Below are 20,352 nucleotides of genomic sequence, written 5' to 3' on the forward strand. Positions count from 1 at the left end.
CTATTGTAATCACTGATAGAAAAGTAATGGTGGAAAAGCACTTGTGAAATGACAGTGTAAACCTCAGCTGAGGAGGTGTTATGCCTAAGTGATATGTTTAAATTTATTAGGTCAAATTAAATACAACGTTTGAGTTACTGAATGTAGTTAATTATGAACAAAAGTACATAAGCATACTCGATGGTCCATTTTCTGTCTCCAGACAAAATCAAACACTGTTAATTTGTGCCCATATTTTGGCTGCCAGTGTGCATCACACAACCCATTATGTAGATGATTTACCATAGATTCAAGAAAGAAAGAAAGAAAGAAAGAAAGAAAGAAAGAAAGAAAGAAAGAAAGAAAGAAAGAAAGAAAGAAAGAAAGAAAGAAAGAAAGAAAGAAAGAAAGAAAGACCTTAATTGTTGGTCACATGGATCCTGCAACCATACACTTAATTCTGCATTGCCGCTCTGTGGGTCAGTTGCAGAGAAGGCTCTCTAAGGGCCAGTCTACACTGCCAAAATAAACCCGTTCTGAGAATGGGAAACAGGTGCAGCTGGACTAGTTATCGGTGTAGTTGAGCTGCAACTGTGGATGAAGATAAACCATATTCAAAACTGTTTCATTAACTGTGATTAAATCCTAAACCACAGTTACTTGAAATAGTGATGACTATAGTTCAGGGATGAGGAACCTTTTTTGGGGTTGGGGACCGCTGCCCCACACCAAAAAAATCAGTCGGGGTTGCACACAAGTGCGAAGCAAAACGTGGTCTCTGCTTGAAAGGGGAGAAAGACACTCCTCGCATTCCCCTTGCACACTAAAACCTAGAGGGGCCCTGCCTAGTAGATTTTGTGTGCTTCAGCCCTATGGTGGGCTTTTGATAGTGGCTAATGCCAGATGCTTCAGCAGGAATGAATAGAACAGGACAAGTTGCTGAGTGATCCATCCCCTACCATTCAGTCTCAGTTTTTAGAGGTCAGAGGTTTAGGGACACTCAATTCTAATGTATCTTCCTTTGCGATTGGGTGACCAAAACTGCATGCATGGATTTATACAGCAGCATTATAATGTAAAATATTTGTGTCTTACTAGCTATCCCTTTCCTAATGCTTCCTAACATTCCATTAGCTTTTTTGACTGCCGCTGCCTGCTGAGTGGATGGTCACAGAAAACTATCCACAGAAGACAGGATACTGAGTAGACTGTCTACTGATTTGGCCCAGCAAAGCTGTGCTTATATTCCTTAACCATTAGTGCTCCCCAAGGTCATTTGCCAGGGAGCTGCCCATTTCCAAGGTCTACCAGAAGAGACAGTCACCCTTCTGCTGCTTCCTTTCCCAAATGAGCTCTCACAGCCCTTTTTGGGTGTTCCATGAGCCCTCCCCAGCTGGATCCACACAGGTCTAATAATTCAACAGTTTAACACTCAGAAGTATTATCAGAATATTTCTAGAATTAAAAAAACCAGATAATTCAGTGTGTTGTGGGTTACGGCTTAGGTCTCATTTTCTTGGGCATTGCAAAACTTGGGCAAGCAAAACTTCATTTTATGAATGCTTTTCTGGCTTGGTTGTGTGCAAACTCATTTATAATTGAAGAAAAATCTAATTTATGTGCAACATCACCGTTAATGTTAAGCATTGAGAGCCCATTCAAATGCTCTTGTCCCATTGTACAATCATGATAGTTCTTTACTTGTTTTTAGGGTTGTCAAGCAATTAAAACAATGTAATCGTGTGAGTAATCGTTCATACTGCCCCTTTGAAATGCTGCAGCAGGATTTCCAAGGGGCAGCATCATGGGAGCCCAGGATCAGATGGAGTCCCCAGCTGATCCTGGCTCAGTGCAGCACTGCCCTTTTGAAAGGCTGCCCTGGTGTTTCAAAGGGGCAGCACCGCAGGAGCCCAGGATCAGCTGGAGTCTCCAGTTGATCCCAGGCTGTGTTGCACTGCCCCTTTGAAATGCCAGGGAGAAGCTTCAAAAGGGCAGTGCCACACAGCTGCCCCCTGGTGCTGCCCTTTTAAATGCAGCGGCGGCATTTCAAAGGAGCAGCGCCTCAGAAACACCTGTAGTTAACATGTTAAAAACATTAACGTGTTAATTGTGCTCTGCATTAATCATAGGCGTTAACACATGTTAATTGACAGCCCTACTTGTTTTAACACGTTGAATGTTCATTCGCCTGAAGCCACTGATGCAGGGAGTCTGACAAAAATATGTAATGCAACTGTGATATTAGGAAATACAGTTGACAGGCCAAGATCTCACCCTCAGACCAAGCAAAATCACTTTACAATAACAGAATTAATTATGACTTTCAAGATCTCTAAACTGTGCAAAGACTATATATAGCATTTCATAATGTAGACTCACTAATCACAGAAGCTACTCCAGTTCCAATCATGCAGATAAAAACTCAGATGTGACTGAAAAATGTGAAGGTCTCAGGTCCCACAATAATTTAAATCAATTTTTTGCAGGTATATTTAGCTTTTTGTTGTTGTCTCTGTTATATCTGCAAGGTGTATAATAAATGGAAATGACTTGGTAGAAAAATGTCAAAATTTGAGGCCCCTTTGTCTCCTGAGGTGTGGGCCAAATGGCCCTCCGTCCCTTCCTCCTCCTGATAGGGCCCGGCTGGAGATTGCTTTTGGCTCCATCAGCACTTGCTGTGGGGACTTGCAGACAATTTCTGGGATCGCTTCCCTTCGAAGTAGTAGGTTATGGTGACAGATCTCAGTGGGACTAGGGGATTTGGAAGGCTAACTCCTTGAGAAGTTTAAATCTTAACTCCCTCTCTTTTTTTGAACTTGGGTTTTAGTTGCTGGCACCAACCACACTTCTATGGTTTGTGCTTCTCTCCCAATCAGCAAATGTACTGCAAGTGTCTGTCAGTCACCGGGACAAATTCCTTGCAACTGAGGCACTTTTTGAAGCCCAGAGAGCTGGGCATACCCTTGTCCACAGTTGTGGGGGCAGAGGTGTGGATTGGCAGGACACAAACACTCCCCCTTCCTCCTCCCTTTTGGCATGGCCAACAACATTTTTTTTAAAGGCAACAAAAGAAAAGGCTTTTAGAAGAGCTAAAAATGTACAAAACTAAAGATTTAATGATCCACGAATGGACATCTTTTAGCTTCATCTCTAGCCAAGGATGGGAGAGAAAGAACTGAAGTGTGAATGCTCATGCATAATATCTAGCCTGGTGCTTTGTGGGGAGTACAGTAGGCAGAGTAGAGTAGATGCTACCAAAGTTTTCTAATCAGCAGCATGGGGTGCAGACAATGGAGGTGCAGACATCAGGTAGTATTCCACTCTTTTCTAGTTAACAGCCCAGCCTCTATACTACATTTAGGTACACTTTGTTCTGTATAGTTTCATGAAAATACTGATTATAGCCAACTAATAGACTATAGATAATAACAAACCAGATGAAATTGAGCAAGAAAGGAAGTGGAAAGAGTGGCTACACTCTTAGGGCCAAATGAGAAGATAGCCTCTGGGTAAAGAGAAGAGCAACTGGTTTCCTATCTTGCCTTGAGATCTGTGATGTGGTAGGGCAGGCTATGAGAGCAGTCAACAGTGACGCTGAGCCCTATGCAGAGGCTGTTTGTAAGAGGTCATAGACCACATTCTATGTCTATTCCTCTGATGGAAATTGAGTTATACCAGGTTCACAGCAGTGTAACTGAGAGTAGAATGTTTATCTGTAACTCAAGAATTCTTTCTTCTTTAAATCCATTTTAATGTTAAATGCAGTGTCCTTGGCAAGTTGTAAGTTGTTTCACTATTGTTTTTTAAAGTGATATATATCATAAATAAGAATTGTCCAGAACCAGAACCTCCCTGCTCCAATCAATTCCAAACTTTGGTGAATGTTGTATATGAATCTTTATTCAAACTTCATGTCATAGGTCTATCTGCATAATGAGCTGATAGATCCCTGAATCTGACTATTCTTTGATTTAGAGTTAAGGCTTATCCACATTACCACTTCACTGTGCTGCAACTTTCTCACTGAAGGCATGTCCAGACTACATCCCTCTTTTGAAAGAGGGATGTAAATTAGACAGATTGATATTGCAAATGAAGCCAGGATTTTAATTTCCTGCACTTCATTTGCATAATGGTGGCCTCTCGTTCTTTCAAAAAAGGGCTTTTCAACAGTAAAACCTCCGTCTAGACAGGGTTTTTTCAAAAAACCCACCCCTTTTAAAAAATATCTTGTACTCTTCATTTCTTTCGAAAGAGGTGTGTAGTTTAGACATACCCTGAGGGGTGTGAAAAAACATCTCGCCCGAGGGCAGCAAGTTATAGTGTTGTATGTTGCAAGGGGATGTGGATTGCAACTGCTTTAAACACTAAGGAGAAGGGATCACCACATAGGAGTGTAAAGGGTTTGTTTATTCAGTTAAAACTGGAAAGGGAGAGGAATCTCACTCAGACACTCAAGCACACTTACAGTCCCAGGCAGGATGATAAGATGAGCAGAAGGCAGTTCATGCTGTTTGATCTTCCCAAGTTGACTCTTAAGCTGGTCCGCTGGCCAGGCGATCCGAGCAGAGGGCGTTCTGGGAGGCTCCACTTGATGGTCAACCCACTATGTCTCTGTCCCTCTCTCCTTTAAGGATCAGCCACATGCAGCCTCTGAGTCTCTGGGCCTCTTGGGGCCGTGTGCACTTCTGCTGTTTACCTCAGACATTCTTCTGCACTCCCTCAGGGAAGGGATAGGGGGTTAACAGACAACACTCCAACAGTTTAGGGAACCAAATAACATTAACAGGTGAGAAAGAGAACAACAACCATTTTAACTCTCCCACTGCTCCTCCTTTGCCTCCAACATTGTAAAGCGCCAATGTAAATGGGCTCCCAAGGCTGATAGCTACTCCTCCTGTGGAAGTGGCTTTACCCACAGCACTGAGAAAGTACTCTTCATGGCTACACTGCTGTGTTAAAGAGCTGCCGCAGCATTGCTTCTACAGCCGTGCTTTAAACTTTGTCGTGTGGATAAAGCCTCATAGTGAATTTGTATCCAAACTCCACAGCTTGAGGCCATCTCTAATCATGCTATATTTTTGTGCTTGTAAATACATTTAAGAAGTGACAGCAGAAGTTTTTAGTGGGCATTGGCTCAGATAGATTAAAGATTTCCCTCCAATTACCATAGTTACAATCACCTATTTTTAGAATCAAATTTGAAACAAACTCTTTTAGGTGGTCGTAAATGTAGTGGTGATCTTAGGACAGGATTACAAGGCAAGGAAGTTCCCAATCAGCTGATCCTTTAGGAACACTAGTTAATATGGCAGATCTCCCAAAAACAGTGGCAAGCAGAATTTTGGAAGGAAAAAAATCTCTGTTCTATAAGTAGGTGATTTAAGAGTCTGGTTATGGAAAATTTGATTTAAATTAAATAATAACAATGTAAAAAAATAATCATTGGATATTTGGATACCTGTCTTCTGCCCATAGATTTTTTTTCAGATAGGGGACTCTTGCCAGATGCAAAACCAGAGCTTCTGCATAAAAATGTTTGGTTCTGATGGCAGATTGAACATGGATTCTATACCACACACTGGGTACAAGCTTCATGACAAACAGAAAAGAAACATAATGGCTTGTCAGAAGCTTGGAGATAACATAAAATAATGGACCATGCAAAAAATGTGTAGAAAAAATAAAATTTATGACTGTCTATGATAACTGCAATGATTACATTATAAAACTAATGCACATGTATATGTCAAAAATGCAATGTGAGCTGTACTTGCCTTTTGCTTTTGGTTCCTTCTGTATGCAGAGAAGCAGAGCTTTGTACATTCCTTGTAAACAAATAAGACCAGACTCCATCATCAATTTCTAATCCCACCTGGAGCAGGGCCCTGAACGTTGACTACATACTCAGGTAAAAAAGGAGTAACATAGTATTTGACATTTTATTTTAATCTGCCTGAGACATAGTGGTTTCAATGTTGTTTTTGGTTTGGGTGAAAAACGGATAATTGGGTTTATATAATCATTCACCCACCATAACACCATAATACCTTCACATGCTAATCACCACAGAGGTAGTGTTTCCATAGTCGTAAGACTGGGCCACATTCATCCCTGTAGTAACTCCAATTAAATGAAAATATTATGTAACCCTTCTGCCAGTAGCAGTTGGCAGGCCGAGGGCTGGGTTCAGTATCAAGGGGGTTCTTTCAACAAGTAACAAACTGGCTCGAGGCACCACCCAGAAAACTGGGAAAATTCCAACCTACCCACTAGGCACCTTTAGAGGCAATTCTTCCCCTCTTGCAGGTACTGAGTCAGAGACAGAAATAGTTTGTTTAACAAAAGGAAGTTTTCCTTTATTCAGCACACAGTCAACCTGTGGAACTCCTTGACAGAGGATGTGGTAAAGGCTAGGACTTTAACAGGATTAAAAAAATAGCTAGATAGATTCATGAAGGTTAAGTCCATCAATGACTATCAGCCAGGATGGGTAGGAATGGTGTCCTGAGCTTCTGTTTATCTGGAAATGGATGACAGGAGAGGGATCAGATGAGGTTTACCTGTTATGGTCCTTTCCTCTGGGGCAACTGGTATTGGCCACTGTCAACAGACAGGATACTGGGCTAGATGGACCTTTGGTCTGACCCAGTATGTTCTTAACTGTAATCTAGCATCAATCTATGGGCACACACATAAAAAGAGAAAACCCATAACATAAACAAAGAAAGCCTGTAAGTAATGTCCCCAGAGTCCACAGGGCAGAGTCTTTTGCTTAAAGATCTTTAGTATAACCCCCAACTCATATTGTGTAGTTTCCCCCATTTCAAACACCCAACTCATGGCCCTGTCCTGTCAGTACAGAGCCAGAGTCCATAGGTACATCATCCTGATGTTTCCAGTCATTGAACATGTGGCAATGCCACCTACGTGCTGCTCCTACCAACCACCCCACCTGCTGCCCTGCCAGTTGCCTGCCGGATGCTTGCCCCTACCAGCCAACTTGCCGGCTGCTTGCTCCTGCTTTCGCTGCTCCTGCCAGCTGCCCACCACTGCTCCTGCCAGCTGCCTGCCAGCTGCTTGCTCCTGCCAGCTGCTCCTACCAGCCACCCCGCTGGCCACCTGCTTCTGCTCCCACCAGCTGTCTGCTCCTGCCAGCCAGCCAGCTAGCCAGCCTTGACATCTCCGTGATGTCAGCTTCTCAATGATTTCAGTTCTTGGCTCACAGTATAGTCCAGCCAAAAGATTCCAGTATCTACTGGAATAGCATTTTAAAATAATAAAGGGACTCCTTATGGAGTCTGTTTTAGTTCTATTATTAGAACAGATGAGAAACAGAAACAGAAACAAGTTGAACCAGTATTACACCTCACGCCTGGAGGGCATGTAGCCTGCTGGTTCAGAGCTCTGCCCTCCCCCAATTGACCTCACAGAGTTTAGAAGAGAAAGCCTTGTCCATCCGAGAGTCTTTGCAATGATAGTGTCTCTCCTTTGAACTGAGTTAAACACAGTCTGCTTTTCTCCATTCCCAGTAATTGCAGGCATTGGTGGTCATATTTTACAATTCCTACATTTAGGGTTAACATGGTTTGTGACCCTACAACAGCCAAATTGGTAACAATTGGCAAAACACTATTTTAACAACTGGATATCCATCAAGCCTATTGCAACTGAGTGAACTATATTTACATAACCGCACCTACTGTTTCTTTCCCATACTGGTGTGAACTTTATTTACTTAACAACAATTCAATCTAAGCAACAGAGTGGACATAACCACACCCAGGATTCCTTTCTCATTTCAGTTGGATGTAATGGAAGCATTCATTCAGATCCTGCTTAAAATTAAAATCACTAAAATTGTTTCCATGGTATTTTTTTCTTCTAGCTATTTTAAAACAACTGAGTATGTACAACCTGCACTCTCCCTCGTTGGGCTACTGAATCAAAAACTAGCAAGTGAATTTTACTACAAACATAAGTGAAAAGTTGTTACTAGCAGCATAAAAAAGTAATGTGATTGCAATGTGTGGCATGTCATTTTTATAACCATTGGTTTGTTACAGCTGGAAAATAGCTCTCAAGCTTGGGAGCTTAATAAGTTTTAAGTTGTGCTTAAATTTTAGCTAATTCCTCTTCATGTGCATTTAGGGTCTGATTAAAAGGCACCTTATTTGAGAGAGAGGATAGATAGTTAATGGTTATCTACATCTGCAGGTTTAGCAATTAGATATAAATAATATATCAATACTACCACAGTAGTAAGCACTGTATTAAGGAAATCCATTCTCTTTATCATCCAGTGCTGAATATCAGGAGCCTAGATTTTTTGAGTCTTTTCCTCCTTTGCACTAAAGTGGTAAAAAAATTAATGCTCTGTTTCTGATAGTGGAGTAATTACTGCTTATCAGAGTCACCAGTAGCTATTGCTGGGAACACTGAAGATTTACTCATACAACGTATCTCTTTGGTTACATTTTTCCATGATTAAAATGTCAGTACTTCTACCTGTAAAAGTTATGGCTGTTTTTATCAGTTATGTTACACCCTCTGATTACACATGAACAAGGTGAGAAATTGTTACTCTTTGAAATGAATGTTGCTTCTCCAGAAGCTACCTAACCTGAATATGTAACCAACCTAACCGGAATCTCAGACAGAGTGAGAGAGACACATACGTGGAAAACACCTACTTTCACAGATGGAAAGTTACCTGATATCACTGAAATACTTCTCATTTCCTCAACATGTTCATAAGTGAAATAAACGTTTTTGTATTATAAATGCAAAGGTGTTATCCTGACACTGCTGGGCCCCCATAATCCCACAGTTTCCTCTGTGATGTGGCACTTTCTGAGAGAATGACGATGTGCAAAAGACAACAAGCATTATTTATTTACCTAGGTAGCACTTAAGGAAAACAAAATTTCCCCCCTTTCGTTTGGAAGTTCCCTGGACGCTTTAGTGGGCCTGCTCATCTCATTACTAAGGCTTTGTTTACACTGGTAAGCTTTGTCAAGAAAAAGTTCCTTTTGTTGAGAAAATTGCAAGAGCGTTCACACTGCAAGGTGAATTTTGTTGCAATAAATGGCTATTATATAATGGAACTTTCCAGCTCCACGAGGGACTTTTGTCTTTTCCCATCCCTGTGTTGCCAACAAACATGCAGTGTAGACACTGTGAGGCATTTTTTTCACTGATTCTGGAACCCAGGAAGTGGCCCGTAATTCCCAATCAGCCACTTTGGCCAACAGTTTGAACTCTACTTCCCTGCAGCCAGGCAACCAGCTACCTACCCCTGCAAGCCTCACAACATTTAAATCCCATTTCCTGCATTCTGAGCACTGGATCTTCCCTGCCCCCCTCTCCCCCCCCCACACACACTCCATGGGCTGACTCAGCATGCCTTGCTCTCATGGCATCTTCCCAGGTGCCTATGCCTGGCCATCACACTAAACACTTCCCCACTTGGACCACCACCGTGGAAGGTGAACTGAACAAAGGGTTCCCACCCTGGGTAAATTCTATATTGAGATGCAAATCATGATTGTATTCAGCTGGCTTCACAGGCTGCTCCCTATCACAAGAGGGCACATGAAGAAACCTGGAAACAAATAACACTAATGAAAGGAGAAGCTGTTAGACCAAGGTCAGAGAAAAGATCAGCTCTGGCCTGAAGGACTTTACCTGAAATAAGGACTAGGGTGAGAAGTTATGCTTTGTAACAATTTCTATTAGTGTATTAAGCTTAGCTGTCATGTTTTGTTTATTTTAGCTTAGTAACTTATTTTCATCAGTCTGTCATCACCTGCAATCACTTAAATCCTACTTTTTATACTTAATTACATCACTTTTGTTTATTATCAAATCCAGTGTAAATTGTTGTTACGAGGGGGGAACCACAGCTGTGCATATCTCTCGTTCATTGATAGAGAGCAAACTTTATGAACATTCTCTATGTAAAACTTTTACACAGATTAAGACAGATTTATTTGGGGTTTTGGTCCCTTTGAGGGCTATGCTCCTGGATGCTGACAAGTCCCTGTAACTGAGCACTCCCAAAGCTGAGCTATTATCAGCATTTGCTGGGGGAGACTGTTACCCCAACTATGTGCCTTTGCTGGAGGAGATCAGCACTTCTGACCCAGCAGGACAAGTTCATGGGGCACCACAGAGGGCAGGTAGATGGGTTCAGTTTTATGATCAGCACATCAGGTGACAATTCCAAGGGGATCTCTGTGATCCAACCCATCACAAGAACTTTCTAGCCCCATATGGAATTTCTTTTATTGATAGTCACGGCTGCCAGTCACCATCAACCTTCACTCACCATAACAGAAATGTTGAAAAAGAGGTTTGTAAGTGAACAAACAATGTAGGACATGATGTTAACAGGCTCCTTTTGGTGAATTGTGCTGAACAGCAATGATGCTGATGGCCCTGTCATGCACCGCATCAGAGAGATAAGGTGTCATCCTAGAAAAAATAGGGAGGATTTGATTTGTGGAGTGCTCAATCAATCAGTGAGTGAGTGCAAACATCAGGAATAATGCTTGGAAATGGAGCTGAGGAACCACAAGGACAACTGGGTCTTCGCAAGGCAGCCCACAGAACACATGATCAAGGTGATGGAGAACCAGACAGATCCTCAAGTGTTTAGTGTAGCAGTACAGTGAGCCAACAGCATCCCTCTCTCAAAATGTATGTCCAGCAACCCCCTCCTGTACCCTCATATTCCTTTTCTCTCTCTGGGGGTATGTCTACATAGCACACTTATTTTGAAATACGCTATTCCAGAAGAAATACTCCAAAATAGCTTATTTTGAAATAGCATGTCTTCACTACAGGGAAGCCTCAAAATTAGTCAGAGGCAGGCTCTCCTAAAGTGGACATGCTACCTCGATTTAGAGCCCCAGGAGGCACTCGGGAGTAATTACTTTGAATGGCCCTGGGGAGAAGCTATTTCAAAATAGCAGCAGTGGAACATCCACACTACAGCTATTTTGAAATAGCTATTTTGGAATAGATGTTATTCCTCATAGAACAAGGTTTACAGAAGTCGGAATAAGCCTCCTGTTGTTTCAAATTTATTTCAAAATAATGGAATTGCTGTGTAGATCCTTACATTGTTATTTTGGAATAACGGCACCCTGGGAGTCCTCATTTTCCTATGCATTTCACACATTCTTCCAACTTTGATTATGACAGCTGGACCCTACATTCATTTGAGAATTGTAACCCTTTGCCAGCATTCCTTTATTTGGAGTCAAGAGATGCTTTATTGCATTTCAGTGTGCTGTTTTCTGATTAATAAAGTCACACTTTTATAATGGTTCTACAGTTTTATTTGTTGTTTAACAATCTCTCAGACCAATCACTGCGACTCCAGGTGCAGGCTTTAAAGGCATGTTCCCAGCTATATGCTGCATTGGAGAGAGGGGGCTTGGAAGCAACTGTAACAGAGGTTTATTTCAGTGTCCCGCATTTTAAAAGTGTATCCTCAAAGCCTCCCTGATGTTAACAGCAGCTCTCTGAGCTCCTCCAACAGGCCTGGTATCTGGCTGTTCAAACTTGGCAGCCAAACACTATGCCTTGGTGTTCCACCCTGGAGCAAACAATTCCCCCTTAGATTCATACAAATTATGCAATGTGCAACAAAATGAATGGGGGACTAGGTACTCCCTTTTCTGGACATCCCAGCCATTCAATTAACTAAATCATCTGTAAGGGATAAAACTTTAGAGAGTTGGTCCTAAAGAGTCTCCCTGAATTCTAGGGAAGCAGGAAATGTTGGCAGGAAGCCAGGAGAGCCAATGAAAACAAAATGTAGTTTTTTGAATGGAAAGCAATGATCTTTCTGCTGTAATCTTTGTGTGATCAGAGCCAAGCTGGGAGAGATGAGTTAAGCCAGGGAAACAGGTCGTGGAATTTAGCAGTGATATCCTTGCCTACGGAAGCACTAAACCTTGGAACAACAGATATGTGAGTAGAACAAGGAATGTTTAGTCAGACACAATAAGGTTATTTTCTTTATGTTTGGCTTTGTTGAACTCCTCTGTGCTGAGCCCCAGTATCCCATGTACACTGTAACTTTTTAATTGAATCCCAAGGAGGCAATTCTCTCTTTTCATTTTGTCTTTTACAGTAGCTTTGTAACACCTAACACCCAAGCAATGCTTTCCCAAGTAGGTCGTCTTTGTTTTGTTAATAACATCACCTTTTTAAGACTGTGATCTGAATTCTGTGTTCTAGAAGGCAAGAGGTTCTGTGTGCACGTGCCTAAAACTGACAGCTTAACTATTAGGAAATACAGTTTATTTTCAAGCTCTCTCCTGAGGGAGGGCTAAAGAGCTTGAGGGAACCCCACAGGAAGAAATTCTAAAGTGCATCTTCTCGGGTTTTCAAAGGAGTTTTTGCATTTGGTTGGTAGCAGTGTACCACCCAAAGTCAGGGAATCTGTGACCTTACGGAGTTTTTTTAAGCAGAAGTATTTAGTGGCAGGGTGTTTTAAAGTCTTCTACAGGCCCCACCTTCTGCACTCAAAGTGCCAGAGTGGGGAACAGTCCTGACAGCAACAAGCTGTGATAATCATGGAAATATTGTCCTCAAGCCAAGTCCAGCCTGCCAGAGAGACACCTTCAATCTCTCAAAGGCACATTCGACCACCATGCGGAATTGTTCAGCTGGTTGTTAAAATACTCTTTACTGGTTTTGGTGCCCCATGTATGGTTTCGTGAGCTAGGGCTGTGAGGGATAAGCTGGGTCTCCCAAGATCACAATGGGCATTTCAGCATCCCTCACCGTAATATTCTGGCCAGGAAAGAAAGTCCCCTCCTGCAGCTTCTGTACAGGCCAGTGTTCCTGAACATACATGCATCATGCACCTTTCCAGACCATCCCGTATTGATGTCTGTAAAACACCCATGGTGATCCATAAGTGCCAGTAGCACCATTTAGAAGTCTCCCTTCCTGTTGATATTCAACGGCAAGGTGGACTGGTGCTAAAATCTGAATATGTGTACCCTCTATTAGCGGAAAAATACAGTTGGGAAATCCATGTTTGTAAAGCCATCCACTACGTTATACACATTTACCTGAATCACCATTCTCCACAGCAGAAGATTGCAGCTCTTGATCACTTACCAAATTCTAGGAGTGGCCCTCCATCAAAAATTATTGCATATCCCAACAATAAGGCATGTCCTCTAAACCTTTAGTTATTTTCATGTCTCTTCTCTGAATGCTCTATGATTTATCAACATCCTTCCTGAATTGCGCAAAAAGGCTTGTGTGGACAGGCAACAGGAGTTTCTTATGCAAGAAACTCTGATGGTTAAAATGGCCATCAGAGCTTTCTTGCACAAGAGAGAGCCCACGCTGCCATGGACGCTCTTGTGCAAAAGCACATCTCTTGCACAAAAGCACGTGGCAGTGTGGACGTGCTCTTGCGCAAGAACTCTTGCACAAAAAACTTTTTGTGCAAGAGGCCTGCAGCGTAGATGTAGCCTCACTGTTGAATCATTTCGAACTGGACTAAAACAAGTTTCTAGGGAATATCAAGGAGGTGGACTGGATCAATGGATCTAAGACTCTTCCAGACCTTGGTTCAATAATGATCTTAAAACATTCTTCAATTTGCCCTGTAGGAGATATTCATTTTTGGATCAATTTCCACTGCTCAAACCCTAGAATTCCACTGCTTGGTTCTTAAAACTTTTTCTTCTAGGGACCAGCTATATGGACTCTGCAAACAGGGAGCCAGTGTTTCATAGCTTGAGAATCACTTTGCTAGATAATGTACTGGATGGGATTTTGCCTGACTCAAATTGGGTGAGAGGAATAGGAAGAAGGAAAAAGTTATGGTCATTGAGTACAATATAACTAGGGCTTAATTTGTGTCAGGGTGGAGCCCTAGCACCTCTGGGCTTGGTGGTTCATAGCACTAGTACTGCTGGGCTTCCTGCATCAGTTATTAATGTAAAAAAAATTGCTTAAGCCTTGGCACCTAATTTCCTTAGCCCCAGCACTTCTTTCGTTACAAATTAAGCACTGAATATAACATTATCTTTGGAAAATCAAATATTTGTTTACAATTAAGGTCTCCACTGAAAGGACTGTATTCTCTAACCTCTTGCTTTATGGGTTAATTAGATGTTATTTGTGCACCGCAATGCTAGTGGTAAATGTAGACCTTCTTTCCTGTGGTTTGAGGCTTTACATTTTTAAAAGACACGTGCTAGGAGAAAACCTTTTACTTTATTAACTTTAGCATTCAAGTGATATTGTAACTTTCACAACCAACTGGGTATTTTAAACTTGTTTTTAAATGTGGGTCTCTGAAATGAGTTATAACAAAACATTTCCAACTTCCTCAAACATCTGATAGCTTGGACAAATCTATTTTTCCAACCCACTCCAGACAAGATGGAAAAATAAAAGGTGCACTTTTTTACAGTCTGGTAGTTTTGGCTTCTGGCCACCACTGTGGCTCTTCCCTTTTACCAGCTGAGTAGCTGATCTGTCAGCGATCAGGTTGGAAGACTGGCATGAAATCCTGGCCTCTGTGAAGTTAATGGAAGTTTTGCCACTGATTTCACAGGGCAGAATTTCACCCCAATGAGGAATCAAGTTCCAGCTGTTGGGTGAAGTTTCCTTCTCTCTTCTGGTGTCCAAACCACTTGGAATTAAATCAGATATGCAGGTAAGCACCAAATTCAGGGCCAGCTAAGATATGTTGTTACATCTGAGTAACAAGCCTCAGGCCTGGTACTTGAGTGAGGTGCCCTCAAAGAGGCCATGAAGGGCTTAGACATAAAGTTCCTTTGGTGGCTTCGGTATTTCACCCAACAACTGGAACTTGACTCCTCATCAGGGTGGAATTTTTGTACTTATAATCCCTTAAGCCACCACCATTCTCAGGGTGGAAGCCCAGGTTCTTTTCCCTCCAGAGATCAGGGATTCAGGCTACAATTTCTTCCTGGACTTCACTGGGATCACCTTAGCAAGCCTGCATTTGATTTAGCACCTGGCCCCTTGTTTTCTTCTGGGAGCTATGACAGGGATACCAGTGACTAGCCTGCCTTCACTTCACAAGGTATTTATTTAGAACAAAAAGCTTGAGAGAGAGAACATATCCTGAAAACCATAAATAGCTCGCATGCCTGCCTATCTCACTAGGTGTCACTCCCAGAGACCCTGGTAGATTTCAAATTCCTTCAGATCCTCCAGCAGAGTCTCTCCTCATGGTCCCTGAATCATATCAATGCTTGCATTCAGTGTGAGTCACCCCTCTCTATATCAGGCTAGTCACTTCAGGAATCTCAGCTCTTTGTTTACTTTAATCTGGACAAAATCAATATATGCCCTTTCCCCCATGAATGGTACCTTCTGCAGACTTGTTACCTAAGAATTTGTATTATCCTCCAGGCCTTTAATCTGTGATCGTTTTTTCATGTTTTAGGTTACTTCCCCATAGTCATGGCTTCAAAAAACAAATTAACCTCATCTGTCCTAGCAGGTAAAAATACAAGTGAGAGGAAATTGACTCTTACCTGGTTTTCCATTTGAAAAAAATAAAAAATTGCTCAGGTTTTCACAAGGTTTAATAGCTTGCTATCTATTACATATAACTACGGTATGACCCATGCCTTGCTGCAATTAATAGACAGACTCTGTTTCAGTGGAATTTAGATCAAAGTCCTGGAGGAAAAAAAGACAGGTACAAAGAGGAAATACAATTGTTACAAAAAGAAAACACAAACCTTAGTGCCCTCCTTCCTGGATTAATCTGGGTTTTATACTTCCATAGCTCACTGAAAACTAAAGAGAATATTCCTTTTTGGTCTTTTTCAGAGTTTCCCAATAGTCTGTAAGGGTATGTCTACACTACCACGCTAGTGCGAACTAGCGGGGTAATGTATGCATACCAAACGTGCAAATGAAGCCCGGGATTTGAATTTCCCGGGCTTTATTTGCATAAGCCGGCCGGCGCCATTTTTAAATGCTGGCTTGTTTGAACCCCGTGCCGCGCGGCTACACGCGGCACGGGCTAGATAGTTCGGACTAGCACGCAGACGAGGCGTACAGATAGTTCGGAATAGCTTGCTAGTCCGAACTATCGAGCCCGTGCGGCGTGTAGCCGCGCGGCACGGGGTTCGAACAAGCCGGCATTTAAAAATGGCGCCGGCCGGCTTATGCAAATAAAGCCCGGGAAATTCAAATCCCGGGCTTCATTTGCAGGTTCGGTATGCATACATTACCCCGCTAGTTCGCACTAGCGGGATAGTGTAGACATACCCTCCAGCACTTTGGAGAGAGAAAGAGAAAGAGAGAGAGCATGAATAAATAAATAACAGTACTATTTCCTCTGTTGGTTTAAAGCAGATCCCTAAAGATCAACAGACAAAGTTTTTTCACCTTAGATGCAAATCCTCTAAAAGTAATTTTTGAAGCAAATGTTACTGGAGATCATTAAGTAGGTCAATGCAGAGCCATTTATTTAAGAGACACTAAGAGAACTGCTAGAAACTGAACAAGTATTCCATAAAGTATCAGAATAAGAGCATAAGGACTTTTTTTCTCTCTGTACCTCAGTATCTTCACTTTCTTAAATTAAATACTTCTATTTGCATGTTAGAAAATCATGTAGGAGTGCTGTCATTTAAATACTACAGAAAACTGAACTTAACCACAGACAATGGAAACTGAATGACCTTTTAGATATTAACCAGATCTCAAGTGAGTCTTTCACATGCAAATTCAGATAAATATCACTCTGTAATAAGCAATGCATATAGTCTATAACTTCAGCTTGCAGTCCAATGCACTTGGAAATCTATCTTGTCTACACTCCATAGCAGACTGAAAGGCCTCTTCACCCTTTGATGCATGCATACAAGCCTATTAGTGTTCACAAAACCACACAGGTGTGTATGAAAAGGAAACAAGAGGGTTTTTTAACCTACAACAAAGGTATAACTTGAGAGAGAAAATCAAGAATCAGAAAATTCAAAATGTGTGCTCCGTTCTTTCACACACACACATTAAAGACTCATTTATGTATATATGAACATCTGATTCTCATATGTAACTTCCTTTAGCTTTAGAAATAAACTTTAAAAATGTTTAGTTTTTATACAAGCTTAACATTCAGACATTCAGAAAATGCCACAACACTTTGGTTACTCAACTAGTGAAAAAGGATTGCCACTTTTTTGGTGGACAAATAACACTTTTTGTAACCTCCAGGTTATATGCCAGAGTGTGCATCTGGATAACACCGAATTCCAAAGACTGATCAAAGTTGTTCATCAGTATTTCTCTCAGTGGCTTGCTTTTCTCTCTGTCACTAACACAGTTATAAGATCCAAGATTTAAATTTATCTTCTCAGAAAAAATAGTCAGCTGCCTACTTACTGCATCTGTTACATGCACATACATGCACCTCCCCACCTGTCCCAATCACTTTAGCTGAAGTTTCTTTTCTATTTCATATAGGTTCTAGCAACAGGTGTTGAGGTATTATGTGTGTGTGTATGCATGTACATGAACACATCTTATTTACCCCTTCACATAACATAAGAACCAGGTCACTCAGTGAAATTCATACTCAGCAGGTTTAAAACAAACGTAAGAACATACTTCTTCACACAATGCACAGTCACTTTGGAATATGTTGCCAGGGAATGTTGTAAGTTTAAAAAAGAAGTAGGTAAATTTATGAAGAATAGGTCCGTCAATGGCTATTAGCCCAGATGGTCAGGAATGCAATCCCGTGTACTGCGTTTTCCAAAATTCCTGTCTGTCAGAAGCTGGGACTGGATGACAGGGGATAGATCACTCAATAATAGTCCTGTTTTGTTCATTCCTTTTGAAACATTTAGCAGACTGACAACTGCCAGACTGGGCTAAATGAATCATTGGTGTGACCCAGTATGACCATTTTAATAACAGGATGATCATTCCCTAGAAATCTAATTTAGGGTCTAATCCTTATTCCTATTCATTTCTCATTCCTGCCAATTCCATTGATTCGAGAGGAGCTTGGCATGAGAATGGAAGGCTTTACTAGAGACCTTTAGCCTCAACTTTAGCCTCAATCATCAAAGATACTTCAGGGCATAGCTTTGTTGATTTCCCTTCGAAATCAATGGAGATCAATGTTCCCACTATTTTTTACATCCATGTGCAGACTGAATTTTGTTATGTGCCTCAATATCAAGGAAACTTGCAGCCACTAGTTGAAATAAAAACCCTAGATATAATATAGGGATAATTTCTTCAGACAGGACAGGTTAGATATTTTAGAATTCAAAACCAGTGTTCCCTGTAAGCTGTGTGCTTGTGCGGCCACTCAGGAGAGATTCAAATATCGCCCAGCTGATTATCAGAGCATCCATTCTGGTGGTGCTAATCGGCAGGGCTCGACAAATCAGTGAATCTACTTGCCTGTGGCAAGTAGATTTCAGTCTTGCGCATGAGCAGTGCGGGACTGGCGAGTAGATTTTGCCGCGGTTTGTCAAGCCCTGCTAATCGGCACATGCCTCAGTGCACATAACAGTTATTCTGCACATGGATTGAAAGATCTGCACATGGATGGTAAAGATTAGAGGGAATATTTCTCACTACTCAAATAATTAAATTAAAGCATGAGAGAAATAAAAATTATGAAATGGGATGTCAGAGTGATGCAATGATGTCACTCTGTCATCCCACAGGAAAAACTTTTGTATATATATATATATAGATAGATAGATACATTGCAGGAAGCATCAAGAAGCAGCAATCGCAACAATACAATATTCAGGGAGTGACTGTGAAAGAGACAATATGTGTGTGTGACAGAAAAAAGTGTGTATGTTTGTGAGACAGAGACACATGGTGTGTGTGTGAGACACAGTGTGTACATGTGAGAGAGAGAGAGATGCACTCTGTGTGTGAGAGGGACATACTGTATGTATATGAGACTCACACACTCTGTATCTATGTGGGAGTGTGGGGGTGTGAGTGAAGAGTGAGGAGGGAGTGATGCCCCTTTCAGTAGATTTGCACTCACCCGTCTGAAACCTGCTCGTTCCAGCACAGTAGCAGCCACCAGCAGGCTCAGTTCCACATTCCACTCCTGAGCCCTGTTGTGCCTGCCCAGCAGAGATGGGGTATAGGTGGAGAAACACAACCAGACACCAGGGACAGAGCACAGGATGGGGCTGCAGTCCAGGCACCAGTGGCCTTTCACACTCCTAGGGAGCTTCTGGTGCTCATGTCCAGCTTCCCCAGTTGTGGAAGTCCCATGACACCCATAATACGCAAAATTACAGACTAGGGAGATGTGACCGGGAAGGTTACTTTGTGATTTCAGGATGAGTTCAATCACAATAGTTTTTAATGTTCCCATAACTAGGTCTTATTGCTCTATGATCTTTTGTGGGTGACATGCAATAGGCACTTGCTGAAGTTCAACCAGTTACAGATTTCTGTGAGTAATTAATTTTTGAAATTCCTTCAATTAAAAAAAAAGATCTGCCCACTCTGTAAATTATCATGAAGAGATGCCATGAAGACAGCAAAACTCAGTTTATCCTAATCTCAGCTGATAGAGGGTTCCAGAGCGAGGGGTCTTCTCTACACAATGTTTCTGGAAGCTTCCCTTTGGGTAAGGGTTCCATTTCATTGCTCTTGTAGGATACTGATGCTTTGACAGGCCCCTCAAAGCAATCTCTGAGATACAGTGAACATTTAAAAAATGTGGACTAGGCTCCTCAAGTCAATCACAAATCAGGAGTCACCACAGACTTATGAGGTTTTCGTGTGATTTTGTCTTTTAGAACCGATGATACTGCTATAAGGTTGAAATGACAAACTCTCTGTTGATGCATACCTAGGTCAATACTAAGCAGTTTAGTGACACATGAAGATTAATCTCTGCACTACCCAAGTTCCAAGATATCCATGTGTCAGCAGTGCAGGAAGAGAGAGGGTTTATATGAGTCTGTGTTCAATTAAAGTGCTGCCCAGGCCCTTGCACACAGCAGTATTCTGCCATTCAACTGGTTGTCGTTGTTTGAAAAAGATGGCAACTCTCAGAGTCCCTATAGCCACCCATTGCAATGAGCAGAAAGTAATTTGCTGTTCTTCCAGCATTGCAGGCAGATATACATTCTTTTAAAGGTTGGGCTGTTAGCCATTTACAGATTTATGCTTCTTATTCACACTGTGTATCTTGAAGGAGTGGCTGGTTTATGATGTACAATTTGTTGTTCCAGCTCTACCCTACTGATAAAGGTTGAATTTTGAATTGAATGTGTTTACAAAGGAATTTGGATTTCAAGCTGCACCTAGCAGGTGAAAAGTTGAACTTAAGGTATAGATATTTGC

The sequence above is a fragment of the Pelodiscus sinensis genome, chromosome 5, assembly GCF_049634645.1.
Source record: "Pelodiscus sinensis isolate JC-2024 chromosome 5, ASM4963464v1, whole genome shotgun sequence".
NCBI lineage: Eukaryota > Metazoa > Chordata > Testudines > Trionychidae > Pelodiscus > Pelodiscus sinensis.